This window comes from Anomalospiza imberbis, chromosome Z (assembly GCF_031753505.1).
Source record: "Anomalospiza imberbis isolate Cuckoo-Finch-1a 21T00152 chromosome Z, ASM3175350v1, whole genome shotgun sequence".
Lineage (NCBI taxonomy): Eukaryota > Metazoa > Chordata > Aves > Passeriformes > Viduidae > Anomalospiza > Anomalospiza imberbis.
In genome coordinates, this window is record NC_089721.1 from 63,627,945 (window position 1) to 63,652,665 (window position 24,721).

At 37.3% G+C, this 24,721-nt stretch overlaps 1 long non-coding RNA gene across 1 annotated transcript; it reads right to left on the reverse strand.

Moving 5' to 3' along the window:
• On the reverse strand, positions 1 to 24,076 carry LOC137464626 (uncharacterized). The gene is made up of 3 exons (XR_010994319.1): positions 23,644 to 24,076; positions 2,113 to 2,214; positions 1 to 362 (listed from the first exon to the last, which is right to left on the reverse strand). It is a non-coding gene; the product is annotated as an uncharacterized lncRNA (long non-coding RNA).
• Between the last annotated feature and the right edge of the window lie 645 nt (positions 24,077 to 24,721).

Sequence of the window (24,721 nt, forward strand, 5' to 3'; positions counted from 1 at the left end):
GTAGGGCATGCATCAGGTTTAGCATAAGATTAGTACTCCACATAACATAACAGCAGTACATGAAAAATCAGTAGTGCTGCACAAGCACTCTTTGAAGCTTTTAGACTGATACTTCTTACAATCAACAAAGCTGTTACCTGAACAACAATGGGAATGGCATGGGGCAGACTCAGAGGAGACCACCATTTATGACAGGGATTTTCTTGATACAAATAGATTCAGGAAAAAGGCATTTCTTACCTACTAGTTTCACTATTTAGTTACTTTAAAATGGTTTTATTACAAGGGCTTCCTATTTGCTTTTACCATTTTCTATTCCTTAAGCTTATTTCTGGTCTTCCTGCTGTGCACGTGTGAAATCACTATAGAATCCAAGTATAAGAGTGCTTTCCAAACTGGGCAATGCCAGTTTTCAGAGCTTAGTGTCAAGTAAGGGAAAGATGGAGACAGTAAAGCACTGATTAAAAATATGTAGTATCAAAGAATATTCTGAGTTGGATGGGACTCACAAGTCCAACCTTTCCCTCATATCCAGCTTAAACCTCCCCTGGCACAGATTCAAGCCATTTCCTCACGCCCTGACACTGTTCCTCACAAAGAAGAGATCAATGCCTGCCCCTCCATCTACACCCATGAGGATGTAGAAGACCACAATGAGGTTTCCCCTCAGTCTTCTCTTCTTCAGGCTGAACAAACCAGGTGACCTCAGCCACTCCTCATATGGCTTTCCCTTGAAGCCCTTCACCATCCTTGTAGCCCTCCTTTGCCCCTAATTACTTCTTTATGTTTTGGCACCCAAAACTGCCAAAATATAAAGCCCTAGGACTTGAGGTGAGGCAGCCCCGGCGCAGAGTAATACAGGACAATCCTCTCCATCACCCTGGCTGGTGATGCTGTGCCTGCTGCACCCCAGGACAGGACAGGGTTGGGCCCCCAGGCTGCCAGGGCACTGCTGACTCTTGTTCAACTTGCCCTCAACCAGGGCCCCCAGGTCCATTTCTGTAGCGCTGCTCTCCATCATGTCATTCACCTTTCTGCCAGTTTATCCAGGGTTGCCCCCTCCCATGTGCAGAATCCAGAACTGGCCTTTGTTGAACTTCCAACAGCTAGTCATTGCCAAGCCCTCTGATTTGGCAAGGTCTCTCTGCCTTCCATCTGCAGACTTACTTAGTATTCCTTCAAGTTCACATGTATTTTAAGTATTAAGAATTATCTGAATGTAAGGAGCATACAATTCTAACCCAACAGGCGCTATTGTCTTTGTTTTCATTAAGAAAGAACATTTGCAGACACTTGTTCCTGGTTTATGCGACCAGTGGGGAAAAACACCATGTGCTATGAATAACGAAGCAGGATACAAATGCAGCAACTAAAATTGCTCTATGTAACACTCTGTGAGCTACAGAGCTAAAGAAGACAGGAGAAATGGCCCAGATTTATTATTGGAAAGCCAAAAGACACTTGTAAAAAAAAAAAAGTAAAGTGCTGAAAAAAAGGTCTAAATAAGTAGAATCAACCTACTTAAATCTGCTGCAAAATAGTGAAGACTGAAGTGCTGAGGACAAGAAGTTGCAGGACTCCCAGGCTTACATGTTGCAAAGTGGCCTTAGAGGGGAACAGCATGGTGGTTGGGAATGCCTTAATTCTCCAAGGACAGCAAATTTAGTGTAAAATGCAGCTTCAAGATGTACATAAAATACTGGGAGTACCAGTTCTAAACTATGACAGACAGATATCTTGAAAGTCTATGTGAACATGTGTGTGTTGATATCTTTTTTGCAGGGAAAGGAAGAAATACATAAATTTAAGGATAAATAATTTTTTACCTGACCAAATAAAGTTCTTAAGCAAAATCCCTTTTTAGAAGAAAGTAATTAGTGTATTCTGTGATTAATTCTGTTGTTTTTCTGCATCAGGACATTGAGGTGCTGCAACTGAGGCAAAAAATGGGTCCTATTACTTACCTCATTTTTATATTTGTACTAGGCAACTAAGTAAACTCTTCTCCTTGGACAAGAATTCTCTCATTTTCTCTTTCCACTTTCCACAAATACTATAGTAAAAAAAAATTAGTAAGCAGGCCAGATTCCAATCTAATAAAACACAGTTTACCTGGAATGGCTCCATTGTGGCTGACAAAATCCTTCTGGGTTTGCACTTGTCACCAAGATCAGTAGCTGCCTGCTGACCTCACAGTTTTTGAGAAGATGGAGCCTGAAGTCAGCAGAGTGAGGTTTGCACACTGGCAGCTAAGTACCTAGTGTTTAGCTGAACAGAAACATCTTGGGAGACTGCCAAAACCAACCAACCAAAAAATCAGGCAGAAATCTAGAGAAGAAAAACAGTTGCATCACTTCTCTTGCCTTCTGCCTTCCACTGTAATTTCTGGGCAATCTATGCCACATTCTATAGCTATGTTACAATTTAGGAAATTACTTCACCACTGAAACGCTGAGTCATCTTTGCTGAGACAAGTCTGTAACATAATGGTGACATAATTTAGGAATATCTTGATTCAGCATTTTAATCTATCCTTGTGTGTGGTTTGGCTAGAATAAATAACAGGCAGCCTTTTCCTCACAGTATTTTATGCTGTGGGTTATGCATTAAACAGTACTTACAGTACTGTGCCTGGTGGGAAAGGATGTATACTTTAGCCAATAATCCTGACTTCATTCTGTGTAGGAAAAGAGCTTGAATCATCAGTAGAAGCTGAACACACAAAGTGAGATTGTCATGTTTGTTTTATCAGTTACTGCCTCTACAGACTTACTAGTATTGAAGAGTTCCTCACAGATTGCTACCAAATTGGACAGTGTTTTGATGGAATATTTTGTCAGCTTCATTTAGCAATTACCTGTGAAAACTGAGATAGATAACAGACTTCCTGACAGTTTTTTATCTTCATCTCAGAGGGACAAAGGTTAATTAAATACTGCTGCAAGACAAAATTAAATTTCAGCCAAATATCCTTTCAAAACCTGCATAGGATGGAAGGCTGCCAAAAAACCCCACTGAATTTGGAACTCAAGAAAGAAGAAGGGCCTCCAGGTCAGCAATGCAATAAAATCATACTTTTGATCATTTCTCAAAGGAGTAGGCCAGAGGATGCAAAAAAGATCCCATAGCTTTTTCTGTAATAGCTGACAAACTACTAAAAATAAGATTTCAACTAGAACTCATCTCTGTTCTTAGTTCCTCTGGAACACATCAAGACTCTAGCATGTCTTCAAGCTTACTTTGTCCTTCATAGAACAATTTTGACATTAAAATTTGATTTTGGACAAAACACTTCAAAACAAAATTAAAAGCAAACAAATAAACAAAAACCACAACATGACACTCCCTCCCCTCAAAAAACCCAAATGAACAGACCAAGAAAAATCCCAATCAAACCAAGTAAAAAAATTACCAGAGGTCCACAGCTTTTCACAATCAGGATTACACAATCACCTGTGATCCTTCTACTGTTTTCTTATGGCAATAGAACTTTCCCCCTTGCTTAGCGGCAGCACCAGACAAGGTGGAAGGAGAATGCTCTGAATTCAGTTTATCATGATTATTTTGATCTTCCAGTATCTACAGAAATGGATTTGGTTCTATATCTCTTGCTTCTTGATGACAATTTTCACCAGCACCCATTACAATAAGAGCAAGCAGCATCAACAGCCCATACCAGAGTCACTGCTTTTGTACTGGCAGAATCCTCTATCCCACTGATGTCTGTGATGTATATCCTGGTTTGGTGTGTATTTCAGGGTGTATTGCTATGCTGCACTTCACTCATTTGCTCTCTGTGCTTATCAGAGGAGGTAAATAGGACTAAGATTTTTTTTTTTTTTTTTTTTTTACAATTCTGAAGTTCAGGACTTGGGAACACAGGGGGAATGTGAAGGTGGGCCTCCATATCCCCAAGGGTTTCAGATGAACTGACCCTGTAGTTTGCCACAAGCCCCAAATGCTACATTCAACAGCCTTACCAGGCCAGGTTTCCCAGTTCATTTCAACACACCAGCTCAGCCACTGGCACTAGTGTGTTCTTTGAATGCCCATTCTACTTTCAAAGTGTTTAATTGTGAAAGCATCCAAGTGAGGTCAGCTTTTTACTTACACAACATTCAGATAAAAAAGGCACTGAATTTCCATGCTGATTACATATGTCTTATTTTAAATGCAATTAAAAGCTAAAGCATAGAGGCGTGGATTCTCCAAAAAGCTAAAACATTTGAGATCTCTGGTTAAATGAGTTCAATGGTAAGAGGATAAGCATTTATCTTCTCTTTCCCGGGTTTGCATACAGGAATTATGATAATGAATCATTCACACTGCACAAATGTAAACCATTTCATTAGTAAAGGACATTACTGTCCATAAGGACTTTTTTTTCTTTTTTTTTTTTTGACCAATATTTAGGGGCTTAAGCACAAGTTTTTAGTGACTTTCCCAACACTACCTATATAGTCTTGCCCTTCCTCCAAGATCTCTTCTGGAAGTCAATTGGGCAAGACAAAGCAGAATTGATTCTGTGACACACAGACATTTTAAGAGATGTATAAAAGAAGAAAATTTTTTCAACTTATGTTCTGGTTATGAATGAACCCCAAGAGACAGAGGGTCTTTTATTTTATGCAATCACTTCCAGAAATCTAATGCATTTCTTCAAAAGCATCATTGCACAATAATAAGTATCATGTGTCTTTAACAAGTGATAAAAAGAACAGAGAAGTTATATGGACAAATGAAATTGGAATAATTTGAAAGTTCACAGTGCTTTTTAATTATCTTACTGGTTTAAAAATAACTATTCCACTATCTTCAAAGGAAAAAGACCATGACATCTGAGGAGTTCGTTAGCTCTACATAAAGAAACAAATAACTTCAATATTATGCAACTGTTTAAGTCTGAGACACAGGGCAAAACAATGACATAGATTCTCTTTTCAGAGGAAAATATATATAATTTAAACTCACCTAAATAAGTGAATAGAAGTGAATAAACAGTGAATTAAAAGAAGTGTCCTAGCAATATGACTGCTTGAAGTGGCAGAAAAAAACTACTTATTTATTTGAAGTTGTCCTAGGACAGAAATATTACAGAAATACTGCTGTTATTATTTGAAAACATTGTGAAAATATACTGGTATGGCAGATAAACAAAACTATAATTTTCTTTTTGTATGATATGAATTCTAAGAAAGTTTGTAGGAAATATATCGTGTGTGGGTATTTTTCTTCTCACATTAATATAGGATTCTTATTTCAACATCCTTGAACATTTGCAAGGTAAAGAGAGAATAATGATCCTTTGCTAGCTCTTCTGTGCAAATATTAAAATTTTGCATTCAATATTAAATATTTTTTGCTGCTTCTTTAGGATGTGAATACCTCAAAATCTTATGATGTATCATACCAGAGAAATAAAATTATTTGCACTTCTCTGAAAAAGAAGTGAGATTGAGACACTTAGAAATATTCATTTGTGCTGAGAATCCAACTTCATTCTCCTGAGTTTCAGGCTAATGTGTTCATTGCTGCACAGCAATGAAAAGCAGTATCACATACACAACAAACCTTCTTTTATCTAACATCAACATAAGGTTAAAAAAAAGTGATCAGTGCTGTAAGAAAGTACTGCACTAAATATACATATTTACTGTGCTTGAAGTCTGAAGGCCTTTAGAGAAGAGCAAAAATGGCTGGGATCCTTACTTAAGTTTCTGCTGGAGTCTTCCCTAGTTTAAGAGATGAACATACATGACAATCTTCAACCAGCCTAAATAATCTGCATAAATCTTATTAACTAAAGTTTATCCATTCCAACTTAATTTGAACATCTGCAACATATTTATTTAATATACTCCAATATTTATAAATTTCACTGCTAGTCTATTCTTGCAGTTTGGCACCTTAACACTAGAAATACATCAAGATGTCTTGGTTTGATTATTTAATATTAGCCACTGTTTGAAGGTACTCTTGACAAGTACTAATCCATGAAAAAAGACAGAGTTATAATTTTTTAGTGCTGTTATTTGGAGGCTGTTTCACATACTGTTTCACATACTCTTTCACATTGTGAAACCATATGTCCTAAGAGAGAAGCACAAAGTCAATGACATATGACATATTCCTAGAAATTTCTGGCACAGAGGAAAAGCAGGGGTTTATTAGAAAGAATCAGAAATACTTTAATACTGTTCTCAGTTGGAACTAGGTACTGGACAGTAGCTTTTGATTAACATTACAAGATTTAAAATAGCCCCTGCTATTTTCCCCCTGAATCATAACGATCGCTCTGGCACAGCAGGAGTTGACACTCCAGGAAGAAATCACACTTCCCTGCAATAAGCAGAAGCTTCTGATTAGTTACAGATCTATTTTTCAAAAATCTGTGGGTGTATGAGCTTGGCATTTCCATGCTAAGCAGGAGGAATACTATACTAAGGAGGACAGAAAAAGTTGCATATGGATTAGAAGGAAGAGATGCAAGAACTCCAGCCAGCTTCAAAACTTACTGCATATGCTGCTCCACTCTCCATGATCTACTGCATCTCAGTGCTTAGCATCACCCTGTGCAAAACCTACTTGTCTAGGCCGTAAATGTGATTATCTAAATAGTCAATTGATCTAGCCTGAATTTTTTTCAATCAAATGTAGAAGATATATTTTGACTCCTATCAGCCTTTAAAAATGGTTGTACTCAGTCAGCAGAAGTAAAACATAAGTCTTAGCATATTAGCTTCTGCAAAGCTGTAAATATTGGGAAATTCAGTTGGACAGACTAAGGCAGGAGGAAGTGTCACCAAGGAAGTTGTGTTTTGCTTCCTTTTTTTTTATTTCTGTGATATGAAAAATCAGAATTTCCCACTGTGTTGATGGCAATAAATAGAATTGCAATTATAAAACCACTGATCAGAGAACACTTCCTCTTGGTCCCACTTTTTGTCATTAATGATAAAGTGGGGAAGAAATAGTAGTTGCACATACTGTAATTATAATTAAGACCATTAATATACTGCCTACTCAGCACTATAAATCTGACTTCATTAGTGCACCAAGAAATACTACTTTGAATACTACTTTGACTTACACCTAACACAATTTCATACTGTGATAAGAATTTCAGAGCAATAGTTGGTTTCTGATCAGCTGGTTTCTGATGAGTTGGCTATGCTTAGGACCATTCTGCCTTCCTTGTAGCTGGGCTGAATGCACAGCAATTAACCAAAGGGATAACGCTTAAACCATACAGTACATCCAGTTGAGAGTCCTAGCATAACTAAGCTAGATATAGTAGCAGGCACAAATTCTGCTGAAGCTTCTCCCCTTACTTAATGTTTATAATGATGTAGCTGCCTTAAAGGAATAGAAGCAGCCATGACCTGAGTTGCTAAACTGGATTCTGCCAGCAGCTGTTGAGGAGTCCAGCTCTTGTCTCAGTGAACCTTAGGGGACATCATCAAGGTGACATCAGGAAGGGTTATGGTTGTGGTGCTGGTTGCAGAATACTCAGATCCCCATCATGGATGGAGAAATTGCTCGACAAGGACAGTGACATCTTCTAGTATATTTGAAACTCTAGGGAGATCTAGGGAAATAAACCACATGGAATGACAAAGTGAACATACTGTTTGATTATTTAGGAAGAAAGCAAATGAGACATCATATCATTGCACCTCATATGAGAAGACTGAGCCATAGCTGAACATTCTCATATCTCCTTTCTTAAAAGCTTAAGAGAACTGGATTTCACCATTCTTCTATTTTACTCATAGGAACCTTCAACCCTGCTTAAATGATATTAGGATATTATGAAACCCTAGTATTTAAAAAACAATTATATAATTTCTATGTACTGTACAGCAGCCAAGAAGTTGTACCTGTCTGGGTAGTAGAGAGATATGTTGATATGTTTTCTGTTTCCCATCATCTTGTTCTCCAGCAGCAAGTGGATATCACAAAGGCAAAAATAGTGAGAGTATAGTTGGGAGAATGGATTCCATGCAGAAGCATTTTTGAACATCTGAGTTACATTATGGATGAAGTTTTCTGAGGATATGCATTTGAATTCCTCTTCCTAGTCATGTTTTACACATCTCAGTTTAATTTATTTTTACATAGTCGCTTCAGCCAAAACACAGAACAAGCATAAAAATGTCCAAGAATATATTCATCCATTTTTTGAGTATAACAAGATTAAGTGAAATAAATGTTTCTCTCAATCCCCTCACAGAAGGGGTCTGTCACATAACTCAGAGGTGATTAAAATTTAATTTGAAATTTTTGTGGTTCTTAACATTCAAGCCACACCTCTCAAAGAGATACACAACTGTTATATAGGCTAGATTCTCTGTACTTAGAACCTATAAGCTAATCTTAAATGAGATTGTAGGACACTTAAAACACTCTCTACTTCTGATACAGATATTTTTTCAAATCTTCAGAGCTATAATACTGCCTTTTATGACCCGTATATGCATTCGAGTTGACGGAACACAACAAAGAAAATTGAGTAGAAAAAGAATTAACTGTTGAAGTTCTCTAAGCATACTGCAGTGATCACAGGATATTGTATGTTTGGCTTCTAACTCAGCTAGCAAACTACATGTGTAGAATATGTACCTCATATACGAGTATGATATTATACTCATATATGATATAATACGAGTATATGATATATATGATATATATACTCGTATATGATATAATACGAGTATTATACCAGAATAATGTAGGGGATAAATCACTGTTGGCCCTTGAATCTTGGTTGTTACACCGTGTCAGTTTGTGACCTTGTCCAGCAGCACTTTTTCTCCATGGTGTGCTTGTGAAGCAAGAAAAACATCTTGAAGTACTTAAAAATACACATTGTTATAAGTATATATATATAAAAATATATATCAAAATAGTATCTCAAAGTACATACCAAATATCACTTTTGATATCTATTAAGTGTCCTCAGTTGAAGGATGCAACATGTGTAAAGGTTGCCTGGCAGTTTATCTTGGGGTTTATACCTATTTTATCAAAGAATTAGCACAACTACTCATTTTAACAAACTCAGAATTATCCTCTGAATATTACAGTTCTGTGGTGTGTTTGGACACACAACAGGGTTTCTGAGCTTTCCTTTTCTGCTTTTGACAAGTCCTTGCTCCTTTCAGATGGTCAGAAAGCTTGAAAACAGAATGTGAAAGCCCTGTCCTGCCCCACCATAGGTACTTTGCAACACCTCAATAGCCAGAAGGTGTGTCAAAGTTGCTCCTAAATAAACCTTAATAGAATGTCCAAGTAAAGGAAAGGTGATTTAAGAGAGTGAAACATTTAAGAATTAGACATAAACTAATTTGAGTAAATTTTTTTCCATCAGTTCATACAGCATTTACCAGGGTAGTATACTTGAAACAGTATGAATTAATGTTTTATTCCTTCCTGAATTTTAGGTTAATGTAAAACGAATTGTAGAATTTTATTGAAGTGCTCGAACACATGTAACTTTTAACCACTACAGTTTCTGAAAGAAACAATTCATAATAATCAGGAAAGAATCTAAAGTTGCTTTCAGAAGAAAAATATTAATATATGCATATTAATCGTTAATTATTAATAGTAAGACTATTAAAACTTATTAATAGAATATTAATAGTAATAAATAAAGTAATAAATACTATTAAATTATCAATAGTATTAAAATAGTTAGTTATTAATATATACATATTAATAGTAGTAATATATTCATCTTACCAAGTTCTGTATAGGATGCTGTTCCCAGCCTTTTGACATCTCAGGTGAGTATGCATTGCTCTTTACAGTGCAAATCTGCTCTTTAGTGGCCAAAATTACCACAACGATTTTATAGAAAAATTCTTAGTTAATCCTGAGGTAAATTCATTGTTGTTTTACAGAGTGGATAATAAGATAAAAAAAGATAAATGAAATAATATCTGAGTGACTCAGCTTGAAAGTACCTAATTCTGTTCAGACCTGATCAGTTAATTTTTCTATCAGTACTAGATCAATCTCTTTTAATATAGTTTAAAATGCAGTTGTGGTATGGTGGAAAATCATAAGAAAAATATAACAAATTTATAAAACCTGAAAAAGTTAATGTACTACTGGCATGAATGGTGAATGAGTTTAGCAGATTTGAATCAGCAAGCTTGAAATCTTGTAAGATAGGAATGTCAACTGTCAATGCACATGCAGGCTATTACCTGTCAGTAACATTTCTTCCTCTTCAAACTATGAAGTAACCATAGAAATAGGAGATAACAATGTCATTAGATAATTTTAATAATTTCCTAATTACATCTTTCCTTGCAGAAGTTTCCAAGAGAGACTTTTTAAAGAAAGACTGGTCAATACAACTGAATTTAGAGCATGCTCATTTCACTATGAATACTCTTACACCTTGTTATTAGCTCCTGATATCATGACTGTGTTTAGATTAGACTAGGTAGCACAAACCTTTCCAGCTTGTCAGCTACTTCATTCTTCATTTCAGTAATTCACACACAGATGTGTGCTTACTTATGAACACTGGTAGATTAAACTGGAGCAGAATAACTAAATTTACCACAACTTCCACAGGTTAATACCTGGCTGAAATAGATATATGGGTGAAGAATGCACCACTAATTTCCAGTCCAGGAAGGAAAGGCTACCCAACACTGGCCATTTTAATATGCGGAAATTCAGCAGCAGCTAGGTGTGCATTTTTGACTGGCACAGAAAAGAGGGTGATGACCAGTTCTGCTACAGCCATAGCCTCCAAGGCGCCTGATATTTGAGGTCATATTGGCAGAATAAAATTGAGCATATTGGTAGGATAAAGTTCAGTTTTATAAACAGTTAAAAGGATTTAACTGTCCTAAGAAATATTTGGAGTTCTCCTTATATCAATGAAACGGTATGATATTTGATGGGTTTCTCAGATGTTCAGTAAAAGGAAAATAAAAAAAGAGTGAGAAAAAAGTGGGTGAATGCAAAAAATGAGGTTGTGCTTCATAGCAATCAGAGATTTCATAGAGCATGCTGACTTTCTTAATTGCCAGCCCTTGCATTTGGGAATATAAGGAAGACCAACAGCTTTTGGAAGTTCTCTTTTTAAGCACTGCAGTAAAAGGTTTATATCATCTGAAGTCCAGACTTTAGTTTTTCAAAAGCGAAACTAATTTCTCATTTACAGGTGTAAAGGCACACAGATGCCTAACCTGTGTAACTATTTACAAGAACAGCTGATAAATAGCTGATCCTTTAGCACTTTCCTCTTGATATATTTCTGCACTGCAATACTGCTCATAGTCCTTTGCTGCACACTCTTTATAATATAATTAGAGAAGACCCCCAAATAAAGCCAGCTGATCCCTGACCCAAACAGGTAGCAATCTAAGGCACCAATGTGTCAACTGCTGAACATAATTATCAGGGTGAGGGAGACAGACAGACTGGTCTCTATAACCAAAATCATCACAAAGCAGCAGCTGCCTAACTAGCAAAAACATGCTGTGCTGACACAGTGTAGAAGATGCTCTCCCTGGAGACTTAGAGGGGGCAATAAAATTGTTTCATGTTTGCAGAAAACTCCTTGCATTTTGCACTACTTGCAGATTTCTGCTATGACAAGGCTGCTGTACAAAGGCCTGTGTGAAGTAGACACAGGTATTTTGTTTTGTGCAAAGAAAAAAAAGTAGTTATGGCCAACTAGCTCCTGGGGAAGCAAGCTGTTCAGCTGTGTAAGAACCAGACACCTTGCTGTTCTCTCCCAGATATATCTTAGATGGCCACTGTCCAAGTGTCTGTTGATATTTCCCACAATATTATATTACATCATGAAAAAAATACCAGCAGCACTAAATTTAAACTTATCTTGGCTCAAAGTTATACTGTTATGTCAAAGGATATCAATTAAATTTAAATACAGAAATATTTACATCAGGCTGGATGTTAAATTCAAAGACACAAACTTTTAATACAGTTTGAGACTTGAAATTTTAAAAAAATCTGGAGATTATTTCCTGTGGAATCACTGCTACAAAACGGTTCAGAAAAGTTACCTGAATTTTCCTATTGGACTACCCAGGACAGTTAAGTGGTAAGGAAACGTATGTGTCTGCAGTTCCCTGGCTGATCTGTGTATATACACATGGTAATTGTACAAGGAAACCTCATGCTCTGCCCTCATAAGGTGACAGTGTAGCTGAGATCTGAGTTATACACATCACCTTTTGTAATTAACCAAGGATTTCCACTTCAACTCACTCTCTCTGACAATAGCATATTACCAGTTTGTAATTTATCTTTTGCACAGTATTATTTAAAAGCACTTGCACAACAATAAAAGATTTGCGTTAAGCATAAAGGGCTGTCCTTAGCTAACCAGCCCAAAGTTAAAACATTTTTAAGTCACTGCTTTGCATATGTAGTATCCCATAACTGTAAGATTAGTACTAATATAACTTGATGTTTTTAGAAAGCATTGGGGCAGACATACTTGCAGCACTTCTAAAGGACTTGAAAAAACAGAGTCACAGCACTGTTGTCCACAGCATAATTGAGTGCAGAAATTGCTGTCATCCTGGGCTGATGTTTTGCAGGAGGTCAAAGAGAAGGAAGCTGGAGGACAAACATACATGTAAATTAAGATTTTCATGTGGGGGTAAAGCTGTAGTAAGACTTTGTATTAAACCTGAGAGGGTCAGTGGTGATCACAAAAAGTAGAAACATTGAACAGTGGAGAAGTGAGGGAAGACCTCATAGTTAAGACAACGTTCTTCACAGCAGGACAGTCAGGAATAACTGACTAGCCACAGGAAGAATCTAGGATAGTGTATCAAATACAGGAATATTTTTTTTCCAGTGAAATAGTGTCAACATTTAAACCTTTCTGGCTCAATTTTTTTTCCATAAAATAGTTGTTTTTGGTTTTAAACTCTGACAGAAAAATTGCTCAACAGCATAATATAATTGGCAGTTTGAGCAATAAAAAGAGATAATCCTTTGAGGGATATTCATTGCTTTAGGACTTGCCTGCTTACTGACTTATAAGAAAATATAAAGCATGTTTCATAAGAATGGAAAACTGTTTTTACTGTCTAACTCCCCAAAACTGGGCCCAGAATTATAATTTGGTTTTCCTTCTGGCGTCCACTCAATATTAAAAATGACATTTGACAACTGCAATCTTTTCCTCACCAGCTAAAATATTTACTAATCCCTTGACTTGAACATAGATCAATAATGCTAAAAGCAAAAACATACAACCTCTCCTGTTCCTGCAAAAACTCACAAACTCCTCCCTCAAAAAGCCCAGCAATGAAAATCAAGAAAAACCTTTAATTTCTATTAAATTTAAGTTCATTAAACAGCTAATAAATGTTTGAGGGCCAAGTGCTGTAACTTTAATAATAACAAACAGGTAATGGATTATTCACCACATGTTAAGCTCCCCCTTCAACAGTCTATTTCCCTATAATCCCAGCAAAAATGTTTTCTGCAACATCAGTGTGTCTTTCCATTTCAGCACTTGCAACCCCCCTCAGAAATTACCTAAAGACCACTTTTCTCCTGCTTGTGCATTCTCACTCAGCACCTATTCCCATGCTGTCTGAGCTTTTCCTAGGGCTTAAAACAGCATGGCTAACATCAACCATATGTTGTTTCTACTTTCATTCTTCCCCCAGGGAGGAAATGTACTGTAAAGAGTTCTGTTTTCATGGTGGTTGGCTTTTATTGTCGGGGTGGGGTTGTTTTTTTGTGGCCCAGGTGAAAAATTACCTTATCCGAGATTTGGTCCAAAAAATGGAAATTTGTTCAGACTCATCCTGACAAACTGAGTCGGCAGTGTTCCCTTAGTGGGTGGCAGAGCACACCTCAAGGGTCTTCCTGGTGCAACTACAGTATTACTGAGTGGGTAGGAGATGGTGTTATCTCATTCACAGCAGTGTCAGGGTCAGAGATAAAGCTCCAATAGCCAGAGTTTCAGGTGGAAAGCAGAGACACAATTACCTATGGACTTTGTGCAAGGTACCAAGCAGGGAAATGTTAAATTTCTGAGCACTATTAAGGGTATGATCTAAGTACAGTGTGTATGGTAGTCTAAATTGGTGGTGTATGCAAATTTTTTCTGTCATTAATACATTAAATCATAGATGCAGTCTAGAAAATAGGGGATGCATGCTATCCTGAGCATTCTCCTACACTCCTTTGTGGTTTTTTATATGGGTTATTTGTATGGTTGGTTGGTTTCTTTGTTGGTTTTTGTTTTGTTGGATTTCTTTAAACAGAGCCAGTCCATATAGTTTAGAGCTCTGGTATGTTTTTCACATTTTTTTCTGATCTCTGTGATTATTTTGATTTGCCTTCTCTGAAATTGCTTTAACTAGCTGAGCTTGAGCAGTTCCTGACTGCTACAATATTTTCATCAATAAAGCACATGAGAGAGTGTTTATAGTTGAGATAATGAACACACTGACAACGTGCTGCACTCGGAAGTCAAAAGATAGTTGAGAAATCCTTATGACAGATATGACCAACACAATTATATTCAATATTTTAGTTTTGTCTTTACAGTACATTGTTTGTTTCTTGACTTTTAGGCTAAATTCCCCAAATTAATAGGAGTATTCCTACTGATCAGAAATGCATTTTCTTAACCTCCTAAAGAATAAGCACTATAAAAATAAAGAATGTAGGTTTCAAAGAAGCTTCAGCAGCTGTCTAATGTGAGGTACAAATTTTCCAAATGGAAAACTAACATAACAGTGTTTCATTAAAATTACACAACTAAAAAATAGATATGATATCAAGAATAAATAGTACACTTTTTTCCAGTGAAATATCACTGTGCCCCAATATAAAATTCCCCTGACAATTGCCCTGACACACTTTCCATATTGAGCAGATTTTTAAGTATGTTAGTATTACTCTTGCCTTTTATCCATTGATGTATTTTGTAGAGGATCAAGTCTGGTAACCAATCACACACAAGTTACATATACTTTAAAAATAATTTAGTTGCAATGGTTGATGACATCTGTAACTTTTACTTTCCTTCAATATGAACTCAATGTTCAAATGCCTTCAGTGCACTGCCTCTTGCTGGCAGCAGATGTCCCTTTGTGCCCAACATTTTGCATTGGTAAAAAAGGCTAGTTGCGAAATGGCATGAAAAGTTTTCATCTGCTGAGCAGCATAATGTTTTTACTTCACTCATTTCCACAAAGGTCCGGGAATAGGCAAAATGTGCTGCTTCTATGTTTGTGTAAATGTAAGACAGAAGGATCAGGAGAAAAATACCAAAATTCTGTAAATCTCAATTCAGTTTTTATTTTTATGCTTTCAAACAAACAGGCAAACAAACAAAAAAGGAGGAGGTTTATTCTTAAGAAACTCTTCCAATTTGCCACAAAAGTAATGAGTCAATCTTCTTCCCTGGGATTCCTTGGTTGGCATATAAATATATTTCATTTCTAACACAGAACCTGAATTTTTGTAGTTGATCCCCTAAATACCCATCCTCACATCCTGATTTTGGTAGATTAAGGATCCAAATCATAAAGCAAGTATAAAAATTGGAAAAGTTTGGATTTTATGTCTTTTACTTAACCCTACATTTTTGAGAGTAGCTAAATTTCCAAGTGTGCACTACTTCAGTAAGCATAAGTTTGCCATTTTGGATACCAGAACACTATGGCTCTTCTAAGATAGTAAGAGCAAGAGTAATCCTCTTGAGTCAGTGATTGCTGACTTGTTAGCTGCTAGAGCTACTTCAGTGAGGTTATAGAAGTCTACAGCACTCATCATCAATTGCTTTGTTGGTGAGATCTCAGGATCCACCCAACAATCATATCCTTTCAAACCCTGCTTATTCTTTCAAACCCTCAAACATATATGTGGTTAAGGGCAGGGAAGGGGGTAGTGACAAGCCTTGCTTCTGTAGCTAGCCACATATGTCTGATTTTGGTTAAAATATTTAACAGAAAAATCACTTGGAAAATGTACTGTAATTTTGCAAATGTTTTTAAGCATTTTTTTCTCCATATGGAATAAGAAATGTGTCTGGGAATGCTGGTGTCACAATTCCAAATTCTTATTGTCTCACTCACTTCCTGATGAGATCCATATACAAAAAGCCTTGAATATGAAATGGCTGTAAAAACTCCTATTGCAAAAGCCACCCGTTTAATAATAAGACTATTGACAATTAAACAATGTGTTATTCTTCTTTCACCAGCTGTGCTTAGAGCAGAAAGAAACACAGGTAATGTTACAGCATCACAAAACTGAACAGAATTTGCAGGCACTACTTAAATGCCACAGAATTTAACAAGTAGCTTTCTTTTCTTTCTGTGTAACTACAAACATATTCCAATGAATCATGCCAAGACTTTTTACCCACCAGCTACAGAAGGAACTAAGATTTGCTTAAAAGTACCTCTAAATGTTATCAATTGTTTTCTGGCTTTGATGAAATGTTTTATAATTGGAAAAATGTGGCAAGCCTAGGAAGACAGAAAGTGATTGGGTTACTTCCTAGTTTTGATAGCAACCAACAGAGCTGGTAGAGTTGATCAGCTTCTTTGTATGGAAATTTAGCAAAAAGTATATTTTCTAAGGGTAAATAATTTACCAGACTTTTCTCTAAATTTTTTGCCTCCCCCAAAGAATCAACTATTTGCATTTGGATCAGTCAGTGACCTCTGTTACAGATACTAGTTGAAGATAGTAAGCTCTCATCTCACACTCTTTTCTACTTGTGAACTGCCCCAGAGCGAACATGTTTGTCCTTTCCTGTCTTCTGGAAAAATCAATCATTACATTTGCTTAAACATTTACTATGTTTAAGCAAAGACCAGCTGATTATAAGCTGCTTTTTCATGTACACATTAATTAAGACTACTGTTGTCTTTTAAAATAATCACTCAGAATCTAACTCAGCAGTATAGAAATAAAACTTGCAAAGAAGAATTAGCAACTGAAAATCAGCTTGCTTGTTTTCAAAACCAAAAAGGCACAAGCTACGTGAGTTCCAGTCCACTGCATTTCTCAGAACACCATTCTAAGACATCAGCAGTCCTATTTTTAATCAGAATTTTAAAGTGAAACAATAGTATAAATGGGAATTTATATTAAAAATATCCTACCATTAGAACAACAAAATTGAAGCCATTTTCTTCAAGAGAAGGGGGAAAAATATGTTAGGGTCATTCAGGAATAATTAGGATAATATTCTGATGGAGCACAAGTTATGTTGTGACTTTTTTTCACTTGAAACTGCTTACTAGCTTCAACTGCTGGCATAAATAATTGCATACAGCAAACACTTTCCAAATATCTTACAGAAGTGAAGCTGTAAACCCATGGTTTTGTGATGCACTGTGAAATTCTGAAAAGCTTCAAAAAACAAGCTATTCTTCTTTGATTTCAGCAGACTTAGGTTTTCAGAGGTGTGAGAAAGGTAAGATTCAGCCTTATAAGGGTGCCAACATTTACCCATTAACAAGGACTTCATTGCTGTCTCAATACCCTGTTCAGGTCTCTCTGAAGGCTGTATTTCAACAATTACTCTATGTTTGCAAAGTCTTTGGAGGGGTTCTCTGTCACTTTATTCCCCAATATTATCATTTTCTCTAGTTTATTTTATCTTTTATATTTTAAATCCTTACAATTACTTAGTTTTGTGAAATACCTGGGACTATGGAGAACAGAGATTGTATTCCATTAATTCGCTATGAAACAGCAGTTGAATGCAGAACTGTGTTTTTACTCAGGCCTTGCTTAGGTAAAATCATATGGTTTAAAAGCCAGGTAAGAATTTCAGTGCCTGAAAGGGTATTGGTCTATCAATTAAAAATGTTTTTAGCCACATCTGGTCAGAATTTGTAGATGTGGCAACTCTCTGAGTAACAGATATACACAAGGTGTTGCCTGTCAGACTAGACTAGCTCTGCCAACACATGCACACGTTTTTACCTATAACCACAAAGAATTTCAACTAGTGCTCTGGTATGCATTACATGGATCTGCAAACAATACAGTGCTTTTCTGTGCTTCAGTACATTGGCAAGAATGATGAGCTGGCAGAGCAATACTTTGTATTTTTCTGGATGAAATTTAGTTGCTTCTTTCACAGGCATTTTTACATATGTACCTTCAGGGAAGCAAACTCTGTGGTGAACACTGTACATTAAAAAGTTGAAGTTTCCATTACTTTTCAAACTTCTGTCTACTCTGATAACATCATCTGAATGCTGTTATTTCTAAAATCAAGTGTGCCAGTAAGACACACTGCAGACAACACTTTTACCATTAAAATACCTAAACAGCAAAGGAGCTGAACTGAAGAAGACACAAAGACAGTAAGTCCCACTATCTGTAGAAGGTGTCAGGGAATGCATTAGTAATCAACGCTTGCTTTAGTCAGCACAATGTTATTCCGCCTACCTCAGCGGTGAAATCCAGTCATTATGGAGAAAAAGATTGTGTTATCATAGACAGCTTTATCTACTCTCAAAGCTCCTGGAAAGGGTTTGTGAAGATTTACAGTTTGCTTAAATGCTTAACTTGAAACAAACATTTAGACTGAGATGGTTAAGAGAGAATGGGATTCTAAAATGCTTCAATGCCTCGCAGTGTTACATGGATGTAAGAATCTACCAGATATTGAGCCATGTTGAGCCACAATGAAGGTATGATCAAAAGCTGATTTTGCTTTCAGCAAAATCTGGAACTATCTGTCATCTTTCTATTTTTTCCTAAGGCTGACAACAATAGTCACTGCAAAAATAGAGCACAATTTCATCCTGGTTTTGACTGGAGTTCTGCAATATTGTAGGCCTCAAGAAGTTCAATAGCTCTTTTTCTATTTTTCATCACAAAGATTTGTTGTCAACTAACTGTGGCAGAATGAGAAGGCTAAATCTGTTGTTAATATTTAAATATGATCAGCTTACTGAATGAATTTAACATGTATGTCTTGCTGAGCCAAACCTATTCATTAAGGCTGGTCCTGGAAGATAGGTATCTATTATACTTCTGAGTATCAAGAGGACAAAATCACCACTTTAATCTTAAAAATTCAGCTTTAAATCCACATACTGTTCCCATGAGATTTGCTACATCTGAACAACACTCAAAACCTGATTTTGGGGAACACTTACAGTCATAGTCCAGTACAGGAAAGAGCTTGTCTCTGATATGGATACCATCTTTCACAAACTCTGTAAGATCTCTTGTAACCGTAGTAGGATGTAGCCACTACCTATAATATCATGACTGTGTAGTTGACTATTCATCTTCCTATTATTTGTAGGCAAATGAAATCTACAATACACATTGCAGCATTTTTGGAAAAAAAATTATCTTGCTTCAAAAGATACCTGTATCTGACAACAGCAACCAAACTCTCACTTCATCTCACCTTATTTTTAGTGTATCCTTCTCTGAGACATCTAGCTGTGACTATGTGAAGACTGCATACATCACATTTTCATGTTTCTCAATACAGAGATTACAGATTTTATGCCTCGTAAAAACGTTTAAATAATGGTCCCACTGTTTGTTGTTGCAGAAGAAGTCATTAGAGACCCCACTTTTATACAAGACAACAAGTGGATAGTGGTGCTGTAAAAGTAGAGGGGTTTGTACAAACCAGTGTGACATTTACATAACCACACAGAGGCTAAAGGTCTATTTGGGTTCCATTAGTACATGGCCTTTACCTAGTCAGAGCATCAGTAGATTAAATACTCCTTTGAAATTTCTACATCAAAACAGTAAATATGGAAGACACTGATGACAAGAGAGTTTCTAAGATGCTTTGTATGAGGCTAGAGTCCAATTCTTCAGGTAAATAAATGTAATTGACACAGGACTCATATCCCTTTGCTTCTCTTCCAATTTCATTCTTAAGAGAGGAGGCCTGCATGACAATAGCTAAAGGAGATGTAGAATATGAACCTTTGGAGCAAAACCTCATAAGCTTCTGTTGGACACCTTACCGAAAGAATTTATGCCAATTGTGGTTTTATTTCTCATCTTGCAGGTCTCCAGCTCTGCCTTGCATACAGTGCATGTTACTCAAAATTCATATCCATTATACCACTTCTTAGAAATAGCATATGAACATTACTTTTCAGCCTAGAAGAACTCAGTCTCATGCAGACACATGATGTTATTACTTATCACTCTGCATATTGAATCTAGTCAGTTTGGATATTTTGTATGTGATGAGATGACAGCATTTCAAAACATGCAGCATTATATATTTTGGCTGAATTACTCTTGCTGTGGTGATCTTGACGTCATTATGGTCAACCTGTTTTAACTCCATCAAAAAGATTTTGAGTACAAGTCTGCTCATAATGTCTGCTATGTTTCTAATTCAAATATGCTAAAAGAAACAGCAATTAGTCAATTCAGTATAAGCAAAAAGTGGGACAAGAAGTGAACATAGATTTGAAATATTCTATTAATACAGTGCTTTTGTTTCTAAAACAAAAGATATTTAGACTGACACAATTTGGAATAAATAATTTGCTGTTTGGACTAAGGTTTTGAAGTAGAGAGTGGACAGCAGTTCAGTTGCATATTGAGGTGAGAGAGAGAAACATATGAGTCACACATCTACTTTGTTCTGCAGCAGGAGCAACCAACCCAGGTGGAAGTTCTGGGGTGCAAATCCCCATTCTGAACATGTCTGAAATTTTGAATGAGAGATATGTGAGATCTAACCACACAGGATACAAAACCTAACTCTGCAACAGAAATATTGCAATACCACACATGGTAACTGGTTCTCTGCAAAGCAAACATTCTTATTTAAATAGTGTATGTTCTGTCAGTGGTCCCCACAGCTCTTACAAGTTCCTAATACAAGTTTTCTTTAGTTATCACAGAACTAGACCTACCTGGTGTCAATTCCATTTTAAGATGGTTAGCTCAGCCATGTACTGGAAATTTCAATGCTTAGTGCAGTGCTGCCAAGCCCACATGGGGAACAAGCATTGAGAAGAGGTGTAGACAGGCAGACTGCTGTGCCTATATCCATCTCTCTGACAAGTGAGCTTTTCATTCCAAAGGTCCACCTTTGGCTGCAAACACTTTAAAAGGAAGATTCTGGTCATTCTTACACGGTTCCAGTAATTGTTAAGTCCAAAGAGTTGAGGTTAAATTTGGTCCTTATGGTATGCCAGGAAAATATTACAGCAGTTCCACTTTATGCCACTTAGTCACTAGAGTTGTTCAAGGTGCCACGGAAAATTTAAGAACAGCTAGAATGCACCAGTGCTTTGACCACAAGGTGCTCTTATTCTTTCACAAGTCTTGTGTCAAGGCTGAGATCTCCAGATGTTTCCCATGCAGACCTAAGACAGATTTCTGATTTCTAATTTAATAATTCAGAGCTAATTCACTATAGAACTTGGATTAAGCACATTTCCGAGATGCAATGGTGCACAGATTTAGATAACACAAAATTTATCCTGTGCTCTGCTTGCCTTGTGCACAATTGCTCCTCCGCATGTTTGGTAAACAACAGAACCTGATATTCCAGTTCTTCTTGGCACTTGCAGAGTACTCTTGCAACATCTTTGGGCTTCCCATTAGCAGTTGAGACACAATTTCTGGCTTAAACAGACAGCTTTCAACTGACTTTGAAAGTTTCTGTGCTTGCTGCCAGCATCATCTCAGTGGAGCATCAAGTTTCAAAGACTAAAAAAGACTAACTAGATTATCCTGCTATTCCCCTTGCCATTTAGGGATTGCTTTCCCAACAGTTGTGTTTTTTTGTTTTTTTTTTTTTTTTTGGGCGGGGGGGTGGGGTGGGGTTTTGTGGTTTTTTGTTTTTGTGGGGTTTTTTTTGGGTTTGGTTGGTTGGTTGGTTGGTTGGTTGGTTGGTTGGTTTTTTATAATTTTTTCAGGGTAGTCACAAAGCCAACATGTTACAACTAGGCACACTAAACCCACAATAATCTAAACTAAGCTTTCATCACCTAGAATGTGTGAGAATATCTGCAAACACTCCCTTGTGCTCTTAATCTCCAATACCATCATCCCCTTTCTGTGTGTATGGTTGGAGAGGGCAGGGAAGAAGTAAATGACTCTCAGGAACTTTTCCCACCAGTTCCCACATGTCTCTGCCTACTATACACATACCTCCAAGACAGCAATACAACTAGGATGACAGCAAGTACCACCATCCCTTCACAGTTATGTGCTGCTTCCCAATGCCATTCTCCCCTTCTCAGCTGATACCAGGTCAATAGAAGCTCTGACTGTTTATCTCATACTTGACAAAGCAAAACTGAAGAAGCCAGAGGAAGAACAAATAGAGCAAAGAGGACAGAAAAATAACTGGCACTGGCTACATCTGTGATAGAAAAAAAATAAAATTCTTAGCCATACCAAGTCCTATTTTTCAGTTTCTGGAGTGACCAGAAAACTACAGCAGATAACTGGAATTCCAGTGTTGACCATGGGGAACTGAGCTGGGGATTCAAAGCAGCATGTGAGAAATGAGTCGGTTGGTGAGGAAGATCCAGAATAAGAGTGGTTTAGAAATACTGCACAAATGGAGAATGTGGAGGGAATACAGAATTTGAAACATACAGACCAGGAATTCTTATAAGGAACTATCTCAATAGCTTTCATCAGGTCTTTAATTTTGGAGATATTTTTCTTCTCCCCTTTCTTTCCAGTCATAAACCGCCATTGCGAAGGACTTATCCCTTTACCTCCCTCACTTTATTACTGTCAGAAGTAAAGCAGCCTTAAGCAATTAGCAGCAGTTGCCCTGTGTTGAAACAATGAAACTGCTGAGCAATAGGGACAGGCTCATTATTATGAGAGACCCAGCACTATGATAATCCAGACCAGGAACTCTGAATCCACTGCCAGAAGAATTATTGGTTAGTATGTTATTAACTTCACTGCCTTTCATGCTGGAAACAATTCATCCAGTGTTTCACAAAATCAATTTCTTAGTCTTCAAATGGTGCATATATATGTCAAATATTGAAAGTCAGAATCTGATGAGAGCAGAGATGTGAGTCAGTCTGCTACCCACCAAGACAACTCATGTGGCCCACTCTTCTGGGGGCAATTTGGGACTGCATACCAGACACATTTTTTGAGGCTGGTAGTAGTAGTCATCTCCCAGAGTCCAGGACTCCAGCATGACACAATGGCCACAGAAATACTTAACAGTGAAGACAAGAGTGTTCATGCAACTAAAAGCCAAGACATATTTATTGTCTCTCTTGACTTTTCAGATAGCCTCAAACCACATATTGTGGTTTATTGTGCAGAGATTGGAATTTGATTGACAAGTATATAATTAAGTTCAGAAACTCAGGGAGATTACTATGCATTTCAAGTAGTGTGAAAGTGAAGTTCACTGATTTTAACTATCCACTACTGTAAAATTATAAGCTACTGTTTGTCTGTAGTTAGCAACAGCCACAAAGTTTTTGCTATCAACTGTTTCATCAACTGTTGCCCCAGGTTTCTCTCACCCAACCACAGTGAAGGCTAGTGAGTGAAAACCCAAGGAATGTGCTTCCATTGTGTTGTCCAAGAAGACCATCAGAAACACTCCACAGTTGTGTAGCTCCAGGGAAACCATTCTCAAGCATAGTCTTAAACAACCACCTCACTTCCCAAGCAGTCTTTCCACTTGCCCCTCTTCTCCACTGACTTTTGCATAGTTGCTGAGGTTCTGCACAGCTATGCACAGTGACTCACTTATCTCCCAACACCCAGGTGCATCTGTGGGGAGAGTTCAACACTACTCTTTTTCTTCATGTCATTTATCTCTCCACAACAATCTTTGGCTTTTAGGGCCACTCACTTTGGCAAGACTCTTAATGTAGTAATTTCTGTTCTTATTTGAACTTACCCATTATTTCCACTATACTCAGGTTTTACTTCTGCTGCTCCTTTCATTAGCCAAGTATCTGAGCAATTGTTCCTTACAGCAATGAATTCACCAGTTACAGATACAGAGGTGTTAAGTGTAATATTTGTAGATGAGGCACATAAGCACAGGATCTGCCCCTTGCCCCATCCACCTAGGGCAGTGTGGGGCTGAGGAAGCCTGTGTGTGTGGAGGAAGCAACACCAAGCTAACTCCAGCAAGTTCAACAAATAGGACCAGATTTGAAATGTGGTGAGGAAGAACATATTATTATTAACATATTATTATTATTAAGAACATATTATTATTATTAAGCACAGGATCTGCACCTTGCCCCATCCACCTAGGGCAGTGTGGGGCTGAGAAAGCCTGTGTGTGTGGAGGAAGCAACACCAAGCTAACTCCAGCAAGTTCAACAAATAGGACCAGATTTGAAATGTGGTGAGGAAGAACATATTAATACATCCATGTTTATCTTCTTAGGCAAGTCCAGTTTGTAGCTAATTTCGTTTAGTCAACATTGAAGGGTGCATCTATGTATGTAAGTGTTTAAAGAGGGTGACAGCAGGAGAATGGAGTCAGGCTGTTCTCAGAGGTGCTGAGCAATAGGACAAGAGGCAATGGGTGGAAACTGAAGCACACGAAGTTCCACCTGGACATGAAAACTTTACTGTGCAGGTGACTGCACACTGGAACAGGTTGCACAAAGAAGTTACGGAGCCTCCGTCATGGGAGAGATCCAAAAACTGTCTGGACACAGGCCCGTGCCATGTGCTCTGGGATGGCCCAGCTTGAACAGGGAGGTTG